The sequence below is a fragment of the Camellia sinensis genome, unplaced genomic scaffold (genome assembly GCF_055761805.1).
Source record: "Camellia sinensis isolate YWXY unplaced genomic scaffold, ASM5576180v1 Unanchor1, whole genome shotgun sequence".
Classification (NCBI taxonomy): domain Eukaryota; kingdom Viridiplantae; phylum Streptophyta; class Magnoliopsida; order Ericales; family Theaceae; genus Camellia; species Camellia sinensis.
In genome coordinates, this window is record NW_028128987.1 from 25,138,492 (window position 1) to 25,159,021 (window position 20,530).

General features: G+C 34.6%; 1 pseudogene; it reads left to right on the top strand.

Moving 5' to 3' along the window:
- The first annotated feature begins 19,748 nt into the window (after positions 1-19,748).
- Positions 19,749-20,081, top strand: LOC145814152 (secreted RxLR effector protein 161 pseudogene; annotated as a pseudogene).
- The last annotated feature ends 449 nt before the right edge of the window (positions 20,082-20,530 follow it).

Here is a 20,530-nt window from a genome sequence, read left to right on the forward strand (position 1 = left end):
TAGTACTTGTATAGTTTACTTGCAAACACCGACCTAGGGATTACCAGAGTCATATTTAACGCCCTTGAAATAAATTGTTAAGTTTGGAACAATTAAAATTGCATGATATCATTAAGCATGATGGTTTTCAAAGGATGAAAGGGTGATTTATCTTCAAAAAGGGCATAGCATGGCATGTGCATTTCATCTCTTGAGACTTGTATAAAATGTATATACTTTGTTAAGAATTTCTTAATGGGCTTTATGCTCACCCTACGGGATTTTTGTGCAAGGAAAGGATGTGGTGATCCTACCCAACTAGGGGCGTGAAAGTATGTGTGTTGGGAGTACAATACTCTCATTTGCTGTGACTCTGTGTGTAAGCCAAGGGCTATGTTTGTGTGGGTTTGAATAGTCGTTTTGTGTAACCAGGCTCAACCCTTGGAAACTTGTAAACCTTTGGGCGTATTTATTTGTTTATTTACTTGTTGTTGGATTAATGTATTGTTGCATGAAAAACTATTGTATCATGTAATGTAAGTTTGAAGATTTATATTCGGTTTTCCTTGAAAGAGCCATGATTGTTGTCTTATCATTTGGGCTAAAAATTTAAGGCGTTACAGATGATGAGTTACTAAGTTGCAAATAAATAGGCCAAAGCCTCGTTGAATCCGCCGCATCCCCGCCACAGAGCTTGTTTGGAAACACATTCAAGAAACGACCATAGATGTTAATCGTGTTGAGCTCTGTCGGAGACTCCTCATCAGCCTCTTTTTTCGCCGCCTTTGCCTTTATCTTCATCTGCATCTAAACCTTGGAGTTTTTCTTCTACATCTCCAAATCTTTCAACAACGGTAAATTTGACATTGGTGGTTGAAGTTCCTTAGTCCCCCCCTCAAAGGGCAGCGTTACCATTTAGGGTTCCATTCAAATTCTCTCTATTTCTTCTCTCTCTCTCTCTCTCCATTTTGCTTGTTGCACAATACAATACTAGTGAGCTTTGTTTGGACGACAAGTCTTAGTCACAGAAAATGAAATCTGTTAAAAGTCATCATCGACTTTTCTAGAATTATCTAGGCTATTAAGTGTAAATGTTGAATAATCTAGAAGACTCCGGAAAGATCTAGAAGACTCTAGAAAGATTTAAAGAAATCTAAAAAATTCTAGAACATTGTAAAAGATTTCAGAACATTAGAGAAGCTTGTAGAAATCTAGAAGGTTCTGGAAGGTTCTAGAATATTTTAGAAGCATAGAAAGTACTATTATATACTAGAATAATTTAGAGAGTTCTAGAATATAGGAAAGTATGAGTATATGCTAGAATATTCTAGAGGGTTAAAAATAGCCCTTGGATCAAAATGATCTTAGCCATCCATTGAGGAGGTGGATGACTTTATAAAGGAAAGTGACCTCATTTGGAAGGTACAACACACAACAATCAAGAGTGGAGTCAAGTGCTTGAGTGTGAGTGATTCCAAGAGTGAGGTGTCCTTGAGAGTTTCCTTGTATACTTGAGTGTATCTTTGCATCTAAATAAAGATTCACTTTTGTATAACCGTCATGTTTTAACTCAAATAAATCAACTCCCAAATCCTCTCTCTCTCTCTCTCTCTCTCTCTCTCTCTCTCTCTCTCTCACAATCTGCAAATAGATCCATTTCCTTTTTTTTAATTTTTTTTTAAGTTGATGACAATGATGATGAAACAAATTGAAAATAGATTAAACTTTTTTTTTTGACAGATTGCAACAGATTAATTTTTTTTAAGTTTGTCTACTTTGATCCAATTTCTCCCTTTGTATTGTGTTCATCATAGTTCTTGTTTTGGTAGAGAAATCCGAAGTCCAGAGCAAACACAACTATCAGAGAGAGTAGTCTGGTTTGATTGCTTACAAAATTTATACAGATATGAAAATTTTATACAGATAAAATTTGGATAGAAAATTTATTGTTGCAGTTGTTGTTGATGATGATTGCAATATATATAAAAAACAAATATGTGGTGTAACAGATAAAAAAAGATCTGTTCAAAATTTGAATAGATAGATGCTTGGCAGTAGCTTGGTGTATTTCAATAACAATATTTGAATAGATAAAAAAAAATAACAAATAGAATTCAGGAAAAAAAAAATAGAATTTAGGAAAAAAAATCAACAAATAAATAGAATTTAAGGAAAAAATTGAAGAGATGGATATATTTTAGGATAAAAAATTGAACAAATAAATAAAAATTTGAACAAATATATATAAATTTGAATAGATAGACAAAAAAAATTAAATAGATAGAAATAATTTGAACAAATAATTTTTTTTATTATAAGTAGATAGGTATAAATTTGAATAGATAACAAAAAATCAAAGAGTAAAATTAAAAATAAAACGTTCTCTAAGACTTCTCACCAAATTATTTCACAAAACTTGGATCTCTCATCAACAAAAAAATATTTCTTTGACCTAATGTCTTGTATCCTTCCTAGATTGGATTTATCACCAATTAACCCATTATTATTTACTTTCCTAATATTAAAGTGCTCATGTCGAATTTGGTGACTATAGTGTGTAATGAAGTTAATTTTGCTTGAACGCAAAAATGAATTGAAGTGATCTAAGCGTCTATTGTGTTTTGGAATCACTTGACAGTCAACAAAAACTTGAATAAGGTTTGATAGTCAACAAAGCTTCATTAGTTTGCAGACCATCTTTGTTGATACTACTAAGCTGCAGGAACTCTACAGAAAAATTCTAATGTTAGGTCAATCTTTGCAAAATTCTTGCCCCTCCGAAAGGAGATGTTATGTCACGCCCCGTATTTTATCACTCAGATAACATTACCAATATTCATTAATTAATTAAATACATTTACAAATAACATTTCATCCTTGGGTGAAATGATGAATAATTAAATATACATATTCCCTCTCGTTATATGACAATGACATTTACATGCGAATAAAAGAAATGTCCTGAGGCTTACAATAAAAGAGAGGACACTACTCTTTATAAAAAAAAAAATAGTACGCAGCCACATAACAAATGAAGTAGTACAATCCATCACTGTATTACACTTATGAAATGGTAAAACCTATTGTTTGATCTTCAAATCCGAAAAGCATTCCCTGTACACATGTACAGGTGAGGGTGAGCAATCACTAGCTCACCAAGTAATCTCATATTAAAACATTAGAAAATATGCGGGTACCAAAATACTCGTACATATACGTGAAATCATATCATGTCAAAACCATATGATTTTATTACATAGTCTCTTAAATCCAATTTATTTAATTAACCACAACAAGTTAAATAAATAAACATGTTTCAATAGCAACAGGACATCCTTTTCAATTCATTCAATTATCTAATTATCAATTGAATCAAATAATTAAACAATTCATCAAATCCATTTTATACAATCTTATGAGACGAATGCATATGCCGTGTCATGCTCAAAATATTTTCTCATCTTTTGAAAATCTTACGCACAATGCCAATTTGAAAACACATTAATCCAACAATTTCAATAAAATTCCAAGATGGTAAATACGACTTAGGTAATCCTTAGGCTGGTGTTTGCAAGTAGACTATACAAGTGCTACCAATTTATCATTTTTACCAGTATTAACTAGAAGGCTCGACACCTGTAATCTGTCATTTTTACTAATATTAACTGGAAGGCTTGACACATGTAATCTATCATTTTTACTAGTATTAACTGGAAGGCTCGACACCTATCATCTACACCACCTTTCAAGACTTACCATCATATTTACCCCAAAATCATTTCATGAAAACTTGTTACCCAACATTCCCTTCTCAATGCAAAGTTTTCAAATCAAATTTCAAAGCTCATCATTATTAAATGAATTGATATGCCAATGCAATGATTAATAATACAATGCAATATTTTTTGCACTTTCAATACTTCCACACAATAGTCCCATTGTGATCAAAATTCTCAATTCTCATTTCTCATTTCAATATAATTTCTCAAGATGAATATAAATACTTTTATTCCAATTCATCCATGGGACAACAAAATTCTCACGTTTAGAGTAATCTCAACCATTTAGTCACTTCAAGACTATATCAACATTTTGAACAACAATTTCCAAAACTTCAACAATTCTCATATTCTATGAAAACCATCATTTATATATAAGCAAATAAACAATTTTTCAAATATCATTTATTTTACACAAAATAAATATAACATCTTCAAAGATTGTCAACATCTTTCTTAAAAACCCTCAATTTCTAAATTTTCTCACCAAAACCACTCATCTTCATTTTTTGATAGAAAGTCATCGAAAACATCTCTCTTCAATCCTCATAGTTCAAAACCCTCAATTTTTATTTTAAAAGGAACAAGAAAGTAAACCCACTTTAAAAAAAAATCTCTCATCTTCTTGAATCCACAATCAATTTTCAAAACAAATCAAAGGATGATTGCGAAAATCATCTAGATCTTGCAAAAATATATATATAACTCAAAGGAAATCCCTACTTATTAAATATTATCATTTCCATCCTACTATGCCAAAAGCTATGGTATAATCTTAAAAATATACTTTTAACCAAAACTAAATTAATCCACTAAATTAGTAAGTTTATTATATTCAAAAAAATTTAAATTTATAATACCAAACCTAACTTCACATGACTCATCCCTCAAACATCATTATATTTCAACTTAACCATTTTTCATGCCAAGCTATTTGAAGAGGTAATATTTTTACCAAATTCTCTACCAATAACAATTTCACAACTTTTTTTAAAATTACTTAACCAACATGATATTTACATCAAAAATTATGAAATATGCCCAATAGTAACATTTTCAGGGTAATGAGTTTGAAAGTCTACATTTCACATTTTTGTTTTCATAAAAATGAACACAACTTAATCATCAACGTATCATCTGTTATAAAAAAAATCATGAACATAACACTTTTAGAGTTTTTAATCCCAAAACAACTTTTTAATTCCTACTTAAGCATTTACTCCATATTCCTCAACATTAATTTATTTTTCTCAAAAATAAATTCCAGATCAAAGATAAAAAAAAAAAAATTCAACTTTATATTTCTCAAAATAAATCATCTAATCATAATATGATGTAGATACAATCCATACAACTATTAAATTCTATTTTCGGCTTTCCTTTACAAAATTAATAACACAAAATGATTTTCTCAAAATCAATCTCAAAATACCAACATTCTTAATATTTCAACATAATTTTTCTTCCAAAAATTACCAAACAAAAATCTGAAAATATATCTATATGCAATACCTCTTATAATGATATATTTTCTCAAAATAACCCTAACATAGCTTTAATGTAAAAATATAAAGAAAGTCCCTACTTCAAATAATGAAAAAGAGCAGATCTGGAAGGCAAATCTTGCTCGATCATGAATCTAAGACTACCATTGCGAAGATCACGACGAGTTCTTCGACTTTCATTTACAAACATTTTAACAAAATCTCACTCTAAGGACTCCCATTTGAAACTCAAAGATTGAGCAACGATGAAGAATAAAGAAAGAGGGAGAGAGAGAGAGAGATGCATGCTGGGAGAAAAGAATGAGAGCCAGCTCTCTGCCTAACAAAGAGCAAAGCAAAAAGGAGCGGAAAAGGAGAGAGACATGGGGGAACAACCCCATGTGGGTTTCGCTTTCCAAAAAAAAAAAAAAAAATTGGTTTCTCCAAAATATAATTTTTTTGTAATGATACCTCAAAATTTTATAATATAAATGATAAAATGATATAATTTTTCTCACCACAAAATATAATATTTTGCTCACTACGAAATATACACATTTTCATTCTTTATAAAATATATAATTTTTCACCATATAATACACACCATAAAATCAACTATCAAATATTTATTATAACCCTTATATAATAAATAATAACAGCTCCCAAGGTGGTTACTACCAATCACATAATTAAAAAGGGCCAAACAGTTAAACAGACCTCAAGTCATGGCCTAAACACCCAAAACTTAATATAAAATTATGTTGTATACTAGACCGAACACTGATCAATCTGCGAATTTTTATAAAATAAATACTCATCAATAAATTCTGAAATATTTACCCAACGTGCTAGACTCATATGGGAACAACATATAAACATTTCATAATTTTCGGAGATTGAGAACTATTTTTAAAAAATACAAAACCGAACTGTTTTCGCACAGAATTTACACAGCAATCAAATTCAAAAATTTGCTCAATTAAATTATGCATTGGCTATTTTAAAAAAAATAATTGGGTCATTACATGTTATGAGTTCAAGCCCCATGTGGGGCATTGGGGTGACCCCTTTCCCTTAGATTTAAGTTAGAGTAGGTTATTAAAAAAATAAAAAAATTATTTGGTGGTCTCGATCAATGATCCACACCTCAACACATGAGAGAAACATAGACACAGATACGGATGCGAATGTCGACACTAACCCGGACACAGATACAGGACACGGTAATTTAAAAAAAAAATGAGGACATAGACATGACGATGACATGGCAATAAAAAAAATTAATATATTTTATTTGCTATGTAGATTAATATTATATCCACAAACAATCAAAATTAACAAAAAACAATACTAATTTAATATAATAATTAAAAAAAACTCACTCTTAAATTAACTCATATCATTTGCCTTCTTGTTTTAGCATTCAACATTCAACCAAAAGTACTAAAAAATGATGGGGGGAGGGGGGAATGAGTTGGCCTGTCCTCAAAAAATATAATTAAATAAAGAGATATACCATGTGACATGTCTCATATGTGTCCCTATCATGTCTTTGTGTTTGACACTGCTACGACACAAGTTTTAGAGTGTTGCTGTTGTGAGTAGCTCTCCTCAAGATTCCATCATCTCCTCAAGATTCCATCATCTCCATACCCCTCAAGACTTCAGTTCGTGGGCCTGATGAGGCCCACAGCAGTGATCCAAACAGTTCATCTCGTAGTCCTCAAAAAGAACAACGTATATATAAATTAGTTTGATTGGATATTGATACACATACTAATTTATTGTATTTTATTTTATAAAGTGGACAATTTTAGTTTAAAATCATATTTACCACTCATTTCATAAAACAAAACATGATTGGTTAGTTTGTCTAACAATGTCCACACAAGCTAATTCCCCCCCCCCTCCCCCATATATATGTTGTTCTCTTCAAGGACTACGAGATAAATGGTTTAGATCACCATTGTGGGCCTAGTGAGGCCCATGAAATAGTCTTGTGGGGCATGAAGATGATGTAGTAGTCTTAAGAGGAGATGCTCCTGTTTGTGCTTTATAGACATGAGATTTGTCATATTGTCTCCCAAAAGTCAACACAAAAATATTGAGTCCCACTATTTTAATCAACAGAAAATAAAGTTGGGGCAACATATAGACTTGCCCCGAGGGCCACAAATTATTTTCCCTCCAAAAGAGCATCATTCCTACCATTTATGATACACCAATCATTCTAGATACACAAGACTAAGGATGGAAATTTTTGACCCACAAGGTAACATGCATCAAATAGTATACGAAGTTAGCGGGTTAGGTTTGACTATTTTGTACATTAAAATGAATATGACACCACATAATATGGCGAATATTAAGTGAGTTAGGTTAATGTCTAACCTGCATAACACGATTGACACTAATAATCTATTTAATGAAAAATTAGATACATTTTAATAATATTTCCTTTTGTTGGAAATTGGGTCGGGTTTAGAGCTCGGACACAATTGGGTCGCCCATGGTGGCAGGACGCGATTAAGAAAGATCCAAATATTAGTAATATATTATATATCAAGATATGGGATAATCTTGATATGTGATAATTGTCAATATAATATATGATAATTGTAAATCAAAGTATAAAAATGCAGCGGATAAAATATTTAGATCATACCTTTAGATGATAGAACCTTGTGGGTAAATCACATGCTTCCAGAATCTCATAAACCAACCCAACAGTGAAGTGATATTACAGAATGAATATCACCCACACAAATTACAGTGCAAATGACTTGATCGTTGTTTTTGGGAGAGAGTCAGTATATGGGGAAAACTCAGATCATACGTTGTTTCTCTCTTAATCACCCATAACCCATATACCAGATATATAATGTGTTATTATTATCTATCCATATCAGTTAATGGAGATAATATCTGTATCCTGAGTGGTTATCCTAAATAGGTTTGAATTCAATTTCAAAACCTATTTGGATAAGATTTAAATTCAAATTCAAATGGTCATGCCACATGGGCGCCCATTACTAACATCTCCCACTCGTACATGAGTTGGCATAACACTGCCACATCTCTATCTCAATCTCCCAAAAAATGAACAATCTCATACTAGCCACTACACCGTGCGACTGCTAAGAACACCTGCATGTGGGAGCTCTATAATAGAAACTCAAAATGAGCCAGCATAGAGACATCAACCCAAAAAGAACAGAAATAGTGTCTCATATACCCCAGATCCATCTAATTACACCAGTCCAAAAAAAAACATCTCTAATCCCTCAAAAGGAGCATGTTTGACCCTCTCAATTCTTGCAATATATTTACACTCAATTCGCCTCTCATACAGAGCGATGTGAGTTGCCGGCAGTGAATATACAACAGTGGTGTAATACTAGATGATCTTCCCTTTGCACTCATGCCATTTAGTTTAGGATTGACCGCTTTCCCAGTGATGTCCCTTAAGGCCGAATCATGCATGACCGCAGGCAACATACCAAAGTAGCAGAACATCAACCCCTTACCTTATGACATAGTCAAAAGTCACAAAAGGGTACAAAAATGAAAGTCATATCAATAATGACACGTAAGACTCACACGGTGAGGAAGCAGGGATCCATTCTCTCACCTCATTACACGGTCGCCAAGCACATATAGTATGAATACATGCTACGGTGGAGTAACTCTTCCATAAAGAGTGACGTCATACTAGATACACCGTACAGATATTAGTCTAGTCGCTTTCTAGCGCCTAACCTGAATTCTCTATTTGCTCGCCTTCTAGGCGCCAAATGAGATCTCGCATCTGGCTAATCATAACAGGCACAACATGGAAAGTGGGTACTAACATCCATGTTTGGTCCTTAACACGACCTCATCTTGGTTATAACCAAGGCGACATACATAGTGGATGATGTAAGCCTCTCTTGGCTCCAAATAAAAATAAACCACCAGTCTCATCCTTGCTCGCTCCCAAGCGCCAAGGGCGATTGCTCGTGTGAGTGAGCCAATCTTGCCTGCTGACATCATCATTTGCTAATCATTATGACATAAACCATAATAGTGTCAACATCTCATCATCTCAAAATAAGTGATCGATTTTAAAAAAAATTGACCACAGCTTGCGCAATTATAGATTCTAAACATAAGCCTTATCAGCACCTCTTGCAATAAGTATATACAATGGAATCCACCATGTGCGCCTCACATGAAGTAATTTAAGATCACTACCTCTTGCGCAATAACCTCTCTAAAGATATTTTGGTGACCAATTTGCGTTCATTCTTAGTGCGCCCAACTAGCATAGATGCGCCCAACTAGCGCATTGCATCTTACAATGAGCAAATTAATATACTACTAGTAAAGCATTTTATCCACAGTCTAATGAGCAAGGTCAATGTCTAAACAACTCAGTTGACCATTTACCAAAGATAACACTTATCATGCCGAATACGCCCACATAGCGTACTTTAGGCTCCCACTACAAAGAAAAGATCGAGGAATATAGGTCATCTGTTTCTCCCAAAGACAATCCGAGGATTCACTTAATAGCTAAGGCTCTGGCTTTTACCGATAGGTAAGTCAATGGGTTTGTAATTTTGCATCTAGAATCGTTCTAGGATATTCCTTATGTAAGTCATCGAAGACAAAACATGAATTCTCCCAAAGCAATCCCTAAGGATCGTACATCCGAGCATATAAATTACATCACCCATGTCCATCATATCTAAAATAGAGGACTGCCCACCCTAGGTGGTGACAACCTTATAAATTCCTGGCTCATAATGACTAAGTAAGGAAAAACTTCTTTTGGACCATTGATCATGCCTTAGTGGTCTTCATCGATCATCGTTGGCCTATCATGGCTTGACGAAATCTAAGAACCACTATTTGGATAACTGTTTTATGCTATAAAAGATTTATTGGAACTAGCAACCTTTTTGCGCTCCTAACTTTTCACCATAAAAACATAAGGTAAATCCCTACGGATCTACTTATCCAATTCTCCAACGAGAAGTTGGGTCACAATGTCCACAAATCAATGTTCCGAACTTATGTCAATCATAGCCTAAGTCAAAATAACCTCACTCCCCAGGAGGAAGTCAAGGAGGAAGTCAAAATAACCTCACTCCCCAGGAGGAAGTCTTCTCATGGTCTACACTTTCCTCAATGGTGCGACTTTTCGGTATCTAGCGAGCCTTATGCCTCAACAATGACTATCCAAATTACGCATAACTTTATAACAGTTTTGTGTCATATTGGAAAGTCAACCAAATTATAAAAAAGTTAATCCTCAAAGACTTTGTCTTAAACTGCGCAACATTGATCCACTTTCTAAAAAATAAGGGACTAGAGCCTTAGGCATTATCCTAGGCTCTTTATCATCTTGCAGAGCAATCATGAATGTTTCCCTCTCAATTACCCAGTGATGACGTGAAAATTTTTTCACATTTGCTACCACGCAACTAAGAATGTAGAGTATTCTTCTCTAATGGAGTAATCCATTAGTAGGCATATCGCTCCCACTGTCCCTAGGATATTGGAAATTTCTTCCATTCTCAACTAGGCTACATAGAGCGCTATGTTTAGAATTCTCTATCTTATAGAGTTCCAAAAACTCTATTCACGTCACCTTTACTAATAAAACTTTATGTGACTTAGTTACACTACCACAAAGCTGCTTACCTATATGCACATGACCCGGAAGGTTTGCATGACCGCATACAATAATGCGCCACACGACCTTTTGTGTTTACAAGACAGCATACAATAATGCGCTATAGAACCCTAGGTCTTAACTTCACAATCTTATGAGAAGTAAAATAAAGATAAGCTGCTTAACGGTTACAGATCGCCCATAGATGGCTCTCCACTAACCTATTACTCAAAATTGGAGTGTAAAATCTGATATGGAGGGCTCTTAGTTGGGGATATAGGCAACAAACTAGTGCAATTTCCAATTGGGAAACATCTTGCGCCATTATCCACCTAACATTAACAATATTTAATTCCTTATCTCTACTACACCATTGTGTTGTTGAGTACTAGGAATAATCAATTTTCTAAGCATCCATCTCTCTTCACAGAGTTTTCTAAAAATAACTCAAATAGATACTCGCCACCTTGGTCAAAACTAAAAGCATGAAAGCTGTTATCTAATTGATCTCAACCTCATATGTGCAATGTCAAAAATCATCTCAAAACTTTTGACTTATGGGAGATCAAATAGTCTTGACTCAGATGCGTATCGTAATCTATAAATGTGTCGAGATGGAGGCTTAGCTATCATACCCTTACACATATCTAGTCACAAATATCATAGTGGACTAAATGCGTCGAAACAAATGACCTTCTACGGCTTTCCTACTTATTTGTGCGCACCCATTGCGAACAAAGTTACACATTCACATGAGAGCAAGATGTCATAAGCGGGTGGGCCCGAGAAGGCCTACTCAAACCATCGTCTCATCATCTTATTAATGTGATTAAGTATAATAAGCCACTGGTTCATGACCAATGTCATAAACTAATTCCAATCATCTTAATGTGTGAGTTCTCGAAGACAAGTTTTAAAGGTTTAGGCCCAACTAGGAAATGACTCACGACTAAGTCATATTCACTAGATCATAAAAAGGATGTCATGGAGATATCAAGTGCGCCTAAGTCGCCAATTTAACTAGTAAGTGTTAATCCCCTGCACCTTCAAGTCAATTTTATTCTCCATACACTTCACTGCATCTAGTTGAAAGATGACGACATTCCTCTTGCCATCTCTATTTCTCGCTTCATAGTTACTTGCAATTAATTCTACTATCCACAAGAATGAGAGAATAAGCTATCAACTATGACAGCCCCTGAAGTAACTTAAGTGCGAATTAGGCCAAAGAGTCTAATTCAACACACTGCTCTTACAAGCGATGCGTCAAATTCTTAGAGTTACAACAACCTTGTCAGCCTTGACTTTTTCATTACTATGCTGCAATGTTTGCGCTTAGTGGTAAACGTTATTCAAAACGTTAGCCTAGCTAAGGAATCATACAAAGAAGCCCCTCCTCATGTCTCACACTCAAGTGTAGAAACAGTAAGTGTCCAGACTAGGACAAGTCGGCAATGCTAATAGATTTTGCAGCCACTAAGCGCTAATCTTTTCACTTAGTGTTAATAGATTTTGCAGCTTCTAAGCGCTAATCTTTTAACTTCACGTGACATTTCAACGCACACTATTATAGTGCATGAAATTTTTGCTCCATCCACTCCCAATAATTGGGTAGAGAACAAAATACTGCTCAAACTGGCTACTCGTCTTACACTTAATGACTAATTTATTTAAGCTCGCATTTCTTGAATGACGTGACTCATGAATGTTACTTCATCCAATGATGTAACATTATTTACAAGTCCAATTACAAAGTCAATCCGCGCAGCTCAATAGTCAAGATCATATACAGATCTATTGAGGGCTTACTAATTTCATAACTCCAAAACTCGCCAACTAAAACTACGTAGCTTGCCGCTAACCATAGCGCACACATTAGTTTTTATTATGCCAAACAAGGCAACAAAACCACGGCGACTTTGAGTCATGTTTCCTTACTTTGGCTCAATTAAGACTTGACCTAAAGTCTTCAAGACTTTTGCTCATGTAAAGAATGCGATTAGATTGTTCACATTTGAACATCTTTACTAAGTCTAGGTCAACCAATTGACTTCCATAAGCTAAGTCAATTTAGAGAGAAATTCGCATTGGGATTAATTTGATTAGCATAATATAATTTTGCCACAAAATCTAAATTAAATAGTGACAATATTACACAAGTCGCAAGATCGAAAATCCGCTATGCTCGTAATCATCTCTTGCACCACAGGTGACAATTATCCAAAATTTAATTTAATTTATGCGCAAAATATTGGTTTTCGGGAGTAAATCTACAAAGATTTCTCTCAACCGAACAACCTCCCACTGACTATGGCATGTCAAAGCATGATAAATTCCATACAATAGCACCTTAATGTAAATTTACGAATAACTCATGCTATATTCATTTAATAATGGAATTCAATTAAATAAATAAATAACTAATCATGCTTTTCTAATTACAGCATATTAGAAACCCAAAAAAAAAATGCTGTATTAAATACTCAAATTATGCCATAACAGAAAGTACATCATCCTGAAATTTTCTGAAATTTTTCTGAAATTTTAAATAACTAATAAACACACATAAAATTAGAAATAAATATTTTAGAATCTGGTAAAATGCTACAATTATATCAGTAAACATTAAACCATAACAGTAGTCTACAATAAAAAATTCAGCCCCAGAAACTTAATCATGCAACACCAGATGCATTTTAAAGCAAAAATAATGCATTATTATTTCAAGAAAAATATTTTTTATTTTCATAAAATTTTCATAATTTTACAGAAGATATAAAATTTAATTCTGAGTCTAACGGTACCAACTATGCTTAAAACAAAGCTATAACGAACAAATTATGGCCAATTAACGCAATTCAGAATTAAAAACAAACAAACAGAGCCTTAGAGCCAAGCTAGCGCGGAAAAACGGCTTGGCTTGGCTCGCCGCCGCTCAGCGCAACTCGACGCGAGTCGGCTCAACGCGGCGCGGCGCATGGCTTACGCGCGCGCGTGGAAGGGAGGGGACAGCTCGCGCGTGGGGGCGCATGGGAAGCGCGCCTAGCGCGTCTCAGCGCGTGGTGGCGCGTGGCGCTGCTGGGCGGCGTCATACAGCACGTGAATCACACGCGCCGCCTTCCCGGGTGTTTTCTGCTCCGATTTTTGTACTGTCGGACTCCATTTTTCACAATAAAAACATTTATGGCATTAAAAATGACATTTAAATAACATAAAAAAGAGGTATATCACTCTCTCAATCTAATGGAGTTAAAATGTAAAAAACCGTGCACTTCATCTTCCTCCTCCATTAATATTCATGCATATACATGTATATATATTTATATAAAAAATATACACATATTTTAATGCATAAAAATAAGCACGAGAATATCCATATTTATGGCTCTGATACCAATGTAAATCAAAGTATAAAAATACAGCAGATAAAATATTTAGATCATACCTTTAGATGATAGAACCTTGTGGGTAAATCACGTGCTTCCAGAATCTGATAAACCAACCTAGCAGCGAAGTGATATTACAGAATGAATATCACACACACAAATCACAGTACAAATGACTTGATCATTGTTTTTGGGAGAGAGTCAGTATATGGGTAAAACTCAGATCATACGTTGTTTCTCTCTTAATCACCATAACTCATATACCACATATATAATGTGTTATTGTTATCTATCCATATCAGTTAATGAAGATAATATTTGTATCCTGAGTGGTTATCCTAAATAGGTTTGAATTCAATTTCAAAACCTATTTGGATAAGATTTAAATTCAAATTCAAATGGTCATGCCACATGGGCGCCCATTACTAACAATAATTATTGATTATATATAATAGATATGAGATAGATATTATCTAGGATAATATATCTATCATATGGGTCTCCTAACTCTCCTATATAAACAAACATTGGAATCTGTATTTTGATATAACAAAAAACATACGTTCTCTTTTCCCACAAACCATTATGCCTTTGTATTGTAATTGGTGTGGGTAAAACTCTAGTAGTTTTACCCGTATGGAGATTATTCAAAAGTACATGATTCACCTTCTAAGCTGAATTCATTATGCATTCTGTTTACCAACAAGGTTTGTCTAAATCCATATTATTTTCCACTATGTATATAGTATTATATTTCCATCATTGGTATTAGAGCCATTATTAAGGTGTTTTCGTGCTATTGAATATCTATGAAATTAGTATTTTATATTAATATATGTATATATATTATTTTTGTTTGCATAAAATACTGATGTTTGGTCAAAATAATTTTATTAGTTTTTTTTTTATTCTGTTTATATTTTGTATGAACATTCACATGTATATAATATCTGTAAAATTAAATTAATAAATGATAAATCATTATTGATAATTTTATGTTTCAAAGTTATGAGATATTAATGAAAGTAAGGCACGTGAAATCAGTATTTAAAAAAAAAAAAAAAAAAAAAAAAAAACTGATAATAGCGCAGCACGAGACTGCTGCACTGTGTACGCTGACATCAGCGCTGAGACAAGCACCAGCACATGCGTTGCTTCACGCGCCCGAGGCAAGTATGGGATTAGTATTGATAAGGCTTTGTTTGTTTGTTTTACTTTAAAAAAAAACTACGTTAAGTGCTCCTAAAATATTCTCTATAATTCTGTTTTTAGTATGGCTTGTATGGTTAGTCTTACAATTACTTGGCCTATAATATGGTTAATTTTCCGATTTTTTGAAACGAAAAAATATTTTTCTAATTTATTAATTCAATATATTTTACGTTAAAATGCTTCCATGCAAGCATAATTAAGTTTCTGGACTTGAATTTTTTACAAAAGTATACTGAAATCATATGCTATTTACTGGTATAAGATTTATACTATTTTAGTTTCTGAAATATTTATTTATATTTTTTGTGTATTATTTTATTAAAGAAATCACAGAAAATTATAGAAAAATCCAGAAAATCTCTGAAAATTATTTTTTGCTATTTAAGAATATTCTGTTAGGAACATTATGATAAATTTTTTATGTTAGAACTCATGTTGTTATCCCCAAAGCATGATTAATATTAATTAAAATTTTATGACAAAATATTATTTATCATTTTTCGGATTGTATTACCTTATTGAGATGTTCATACGTGAATTTTTTTTTTCAAATCATGCTTATTACATGTCATATGAACTGGCGGATTATTCTTTTAATAAATTTGTTCATTTTTTTTTTGTGCATTAAATTAAATTGAATGTTTGATAAAAAAAAAATCACTAGAGGCGCAAGAGATGATTATAAGCTTAGCGAATTTTCGATCTTGCGACGTGTATTTTTTATTAAAATTTAATTTGAATTTATGCAACAAATTTATTCTGTATCATGCTAAAATTTAATCCCTTGCGTTTTTTTTTTTTTTTTCTGTGGATATAATTAACTATGGCAGCAAAAGGCATTGTAGCTGATTTGACTAAGGCAGAAAAGCTGGATGGCGATAACTATGATATTTGGTGTCATAAAATCCAGTATCTCCTGAATGAGCAAGAGGTCTTGGAGACTCTTGATCAAGTGATGACTGAGCCTGAGCAAGGAACTATAGCTCAACATCGTCATGATCTTGAGGCCTATCAAAAATGGCGCAATAAAGATTGATGTGCGTGCTTTACGATGTTAAGCAGCATGCATAATGACTTGATAGTAGAGTTTGAAGGTTCCTTGACTTCTTTTGAAATGTGAGAGGCTCTCAAACAGAAATTCGGCATCACCTCATTGGCTAAGTTGCACGGGTTGACCATGAAATTTGTTTCCTAATAGAAAAAGGCACATTATTCAATGAAGCAACATATGAGGGTGATGTCAACTATGATACACGAGTTGACGGTAACAGGTCATAATTTGACACAAGAGCAACAAGTTCAAGCAGTGATTCACTCACTTCCTCATTCTTGGGAAGAAATGAAGCGTCATATGACATACAATGATAATGTTAAAACATTTGAGGACATATCACATCATTTGGAGCTTGAAGCTAAGCGCCTAGAGGCTGCTAAACCTAATGACATTGCTCTTGTTGCTGAGTCTAACTCGCGCCTGGCATTACTCTTTTTGTTGAATCTAACTCGCGCCGGGCATTTGGCCCTTGGCGTAGAGGGGCTAAGCGGGCTCCCAAAAAGAAAGATAGGGTTGACCCTAGGCTAAAGTGCTAGCACTTTTAAGCGCAAAAGAGGTAAGAGGGCTTGCAAGAAAGCAAAGGCTAATATGGCGTGCTTTAATTGCAAGAATGATGGACACTTCACTCGGGATTGCCTTGAACCGAAGAAAGTACTCCCTAACTTATTTTCTCGCTTTGACTGTTATCTTCTAGTCAAGTTTTAGTTGCTCACTCTCCTCATTTGTGGGTTGTAGACTCAAGAGCAACCTGCAACGTAGCGAGGGACATAGTTGGGTTTGTTGAGTATCATCGAGTTCCAGCTGGTAGCAAACAAGTATACATGGGGAATGAATCTAGCGTGGAGGTGCTTGAGATTGGCACTTACAGGCTGAAATGTGACATGGGCGCACTCTATATCTTCATGACGTACTCTATGCTCCAGAGATTCGACGAAACTTATTATCAGTTATTAGCATGATGAGTCTTGGTTTTAATTTTTAGTTTGAGAGTAAACAAGTTAGCATTTTTTTGGGTACAATTTATTATGGCAGTAGTTTTATTTTAGATGGTTTTTTAGTTCTAGATGTTAATAATTCTAGTTTGAATAATGCCAATGACTCTATTTCATATATTACGTCTAATTGTGATGTTGATAATGATTGTATTAAATGGCATGCTAGATTAGGCCACATTGGAAAAGACATAATGATTAGCTTAGCTAGAGAAGGCCTTTTAGGCCCACTCACTAGGGTCAATCTACCCACTTGTGAGCATTGCCTTGCTGGCTAGGCAACCAGACAACCATTTGGAAAAGCCAAAAGGGCATCTTTTCCGTTACAGGTAATTCACTCTGACATATGCAGACCAATGAATGTTAAGGAAAAAAATGGAGCTCCTTACTTTATCAGATTTATAGATGACTGTACACGTTTTGGTTATGTCTATTTGATCTCTCATAAGTCAGAAGCATTGGATTGCTTTCGACGTTATGTTTTGGAGGTCGAGAATCAATTAAACAAAAGCATTAAGGCTTTAAGAACAGACTGAGACTGCAAATATCTATATGAGCTATTCAAAAAGCTTTGTGAAGAGAAAAGAATAATTAGACAGTTGACAATTTCTAGCACTTCGCAACAAAATGGTGTTGCGAGAGAAGGAATCGAACACCGCTGGATATGGTTAGATTGGTAATGGCGCAAACCAATCTTCCCATTTTCTATTAGGGAGATGCTTTGCTAACTATGGCCTATATCCTTGATCGTGCGCCTTCTAAATCAGTACCTTCTACTCCTTATGAATTATGGACCGGTGAAAGGCCAAATTTGGACAAATTGTGGCCATGGGTTCAGCAGCTTTCATACACAACACTTCTCATAAGTATGAAAAGTTAGGTCCTAGAGGAAAGAAACGTATTTTCATTCCCTATTGTGAGCATTCTAAGGCAATGTGTTCATTGGAGAGTAGCTGGACGGGAGTGTGACTGAAATTGAGTTACTTGATGTGGATTTCCTAGAAAGAGATTTTCCTGGGAAAGGTGAGGTTAGAAGAGATGTAGATCTTTATGAGATGGAGGAACCACAACATGGCACACCAAGTAGCTTAGTTGAGAATGAGGAAATCTCTCAAGTTCCTAGGGACAGTGGGAGCGACATTATGGACTAGGTCCAGCAAATGTAGATTCTCAAGAACCTCAACGTTGTAGAAGCGAGCGTGGATCCATCCCTCATTGTCGTTTTGAGATTGAGAGGGAAGCATTCATGATTGCTCGAAATGACATTGCTGAGCCAAAAATAGTAAAAGAGCCTCTAGCATCTCCTACGAGTAATGAGTGGAAAGTTGCGATGCTTGATGAGATAGAGTCTATGAGAAAGAACCATGTTTGGGACTTGGTTGATCTGCCACTTGGGCGCAAGACCATTGGGAACAAATGGGTTCTCAAGATCAAACGCAAGGCAGACGGTTCCATAGAAAGGCATAAAGCTCGCCTAGTGGTGAAAGGTTACACCCAATTGGAGGGTGTAGACTATGAGGAAACTTTTTCTCTAGTAATAAGGTTTGCCTTCATTCACCTTATTTTGGCAATAGTAGCTTGGTTGGACCTTGAGCTATATCAGATGGATGTTAAAACTACATTTCTCAATGGAGAACTAAGTGAAGAAATCTATATAGATCAGCCAGAGGGCTTTATAGCAACTGGAATAAAGCACAAAGTTTGCAAGCTTCAAAAATCTATTTATGATTTAAAGTAATAATCTAGACAGTGGTATTTGAGATTTCATAGAGCAATTATCACCGATGGGTTTATGATGATCAATGAAGACCACTGTGTGTATGTCAAACAATCCAATAACATTTTTTTGATTCTGTCATTATACGTTGATGATATACTATTGGCCGGAAATGATAAGGAGATGATTGGCGCCACCAAAGGGTGGCTGTCCTCAACCTTCGAGATAAAGGACATGGGTGAAGCTAGCTATGTATTTGGGGTTAAGATCCTGAGAGATTGCTCTAAGAGACTTCTTAGTTTGTCTGAAGAGACTTACATTAAGAATCTTTTATAGTGATTTTGGATACAAAGTTGCAAACCTGTTGACACTTCTTTAGCTAAAGGTGAGAGCCTAAGCCTTAACATGAGACCTAAGACTCTAGAAGAAAAAGAAAGGATGGCCTAAGTGCCCTATGCTAATGCAGTTGGAAGCTTGATGTATGCTATGATATGTACTCTGCTAGATATATGTTATGCAATAGGATTGGTAAGTCGTTACCAGTCCGATCTAGGACCTGCTCAATGGAATGCAGTCAAGAGGATATTTTGTTACCTCAAAGGGACTGCAGATTATATGCTTTGCTACCAGAGTATGAATTTACGAATAGTTGGCTACAGTGATGCTGATTGGGGCAGTGATATAGATGAGCGAAAGTCCACATCTGGATATGCATTCCTGCTCGGTGGTGGAGCCATTACCTGGAGCAATAAGAAGCAATCATGTATTTCCCTATCTACCATGGAGGCAGAGTTTGTGGCATGCTCAACTACCATGTAGGAGGTTGTTTGGTTATGAAGGTTCTTACAACATTTGGGAGTAGTCTCAGAAGCCTCAGACCTGTCATTATTTATTATGACAGCACGACTGCACTCGCCTATGCCAAAGATCCTAAGTATAATGGAAGAACCAAACATATAGACATAAAGTTTAACCTCATCAGAGAAATAGTTACACAGAAGCAAGTTGTCTTAAAACACATTTCTACTGGTTGTATGGTTGCGGACCTATTGACCAAACCCATTTCGAGAGATGCTCATTGTACTCATGTTAGGTCTTTGGGTTACATAGATAGTAGTGATACTTATGTATTTTTTGACTTGGATGATTACTTATGTACTTTACATTGTTTGGGATATTATCTATGCAATCAGTATTTATGTTTGTTCTATTTATTTTTTTGTGTTTGGATATGACTTGTGAAAGAGCATATATAGATTTGTTGATTG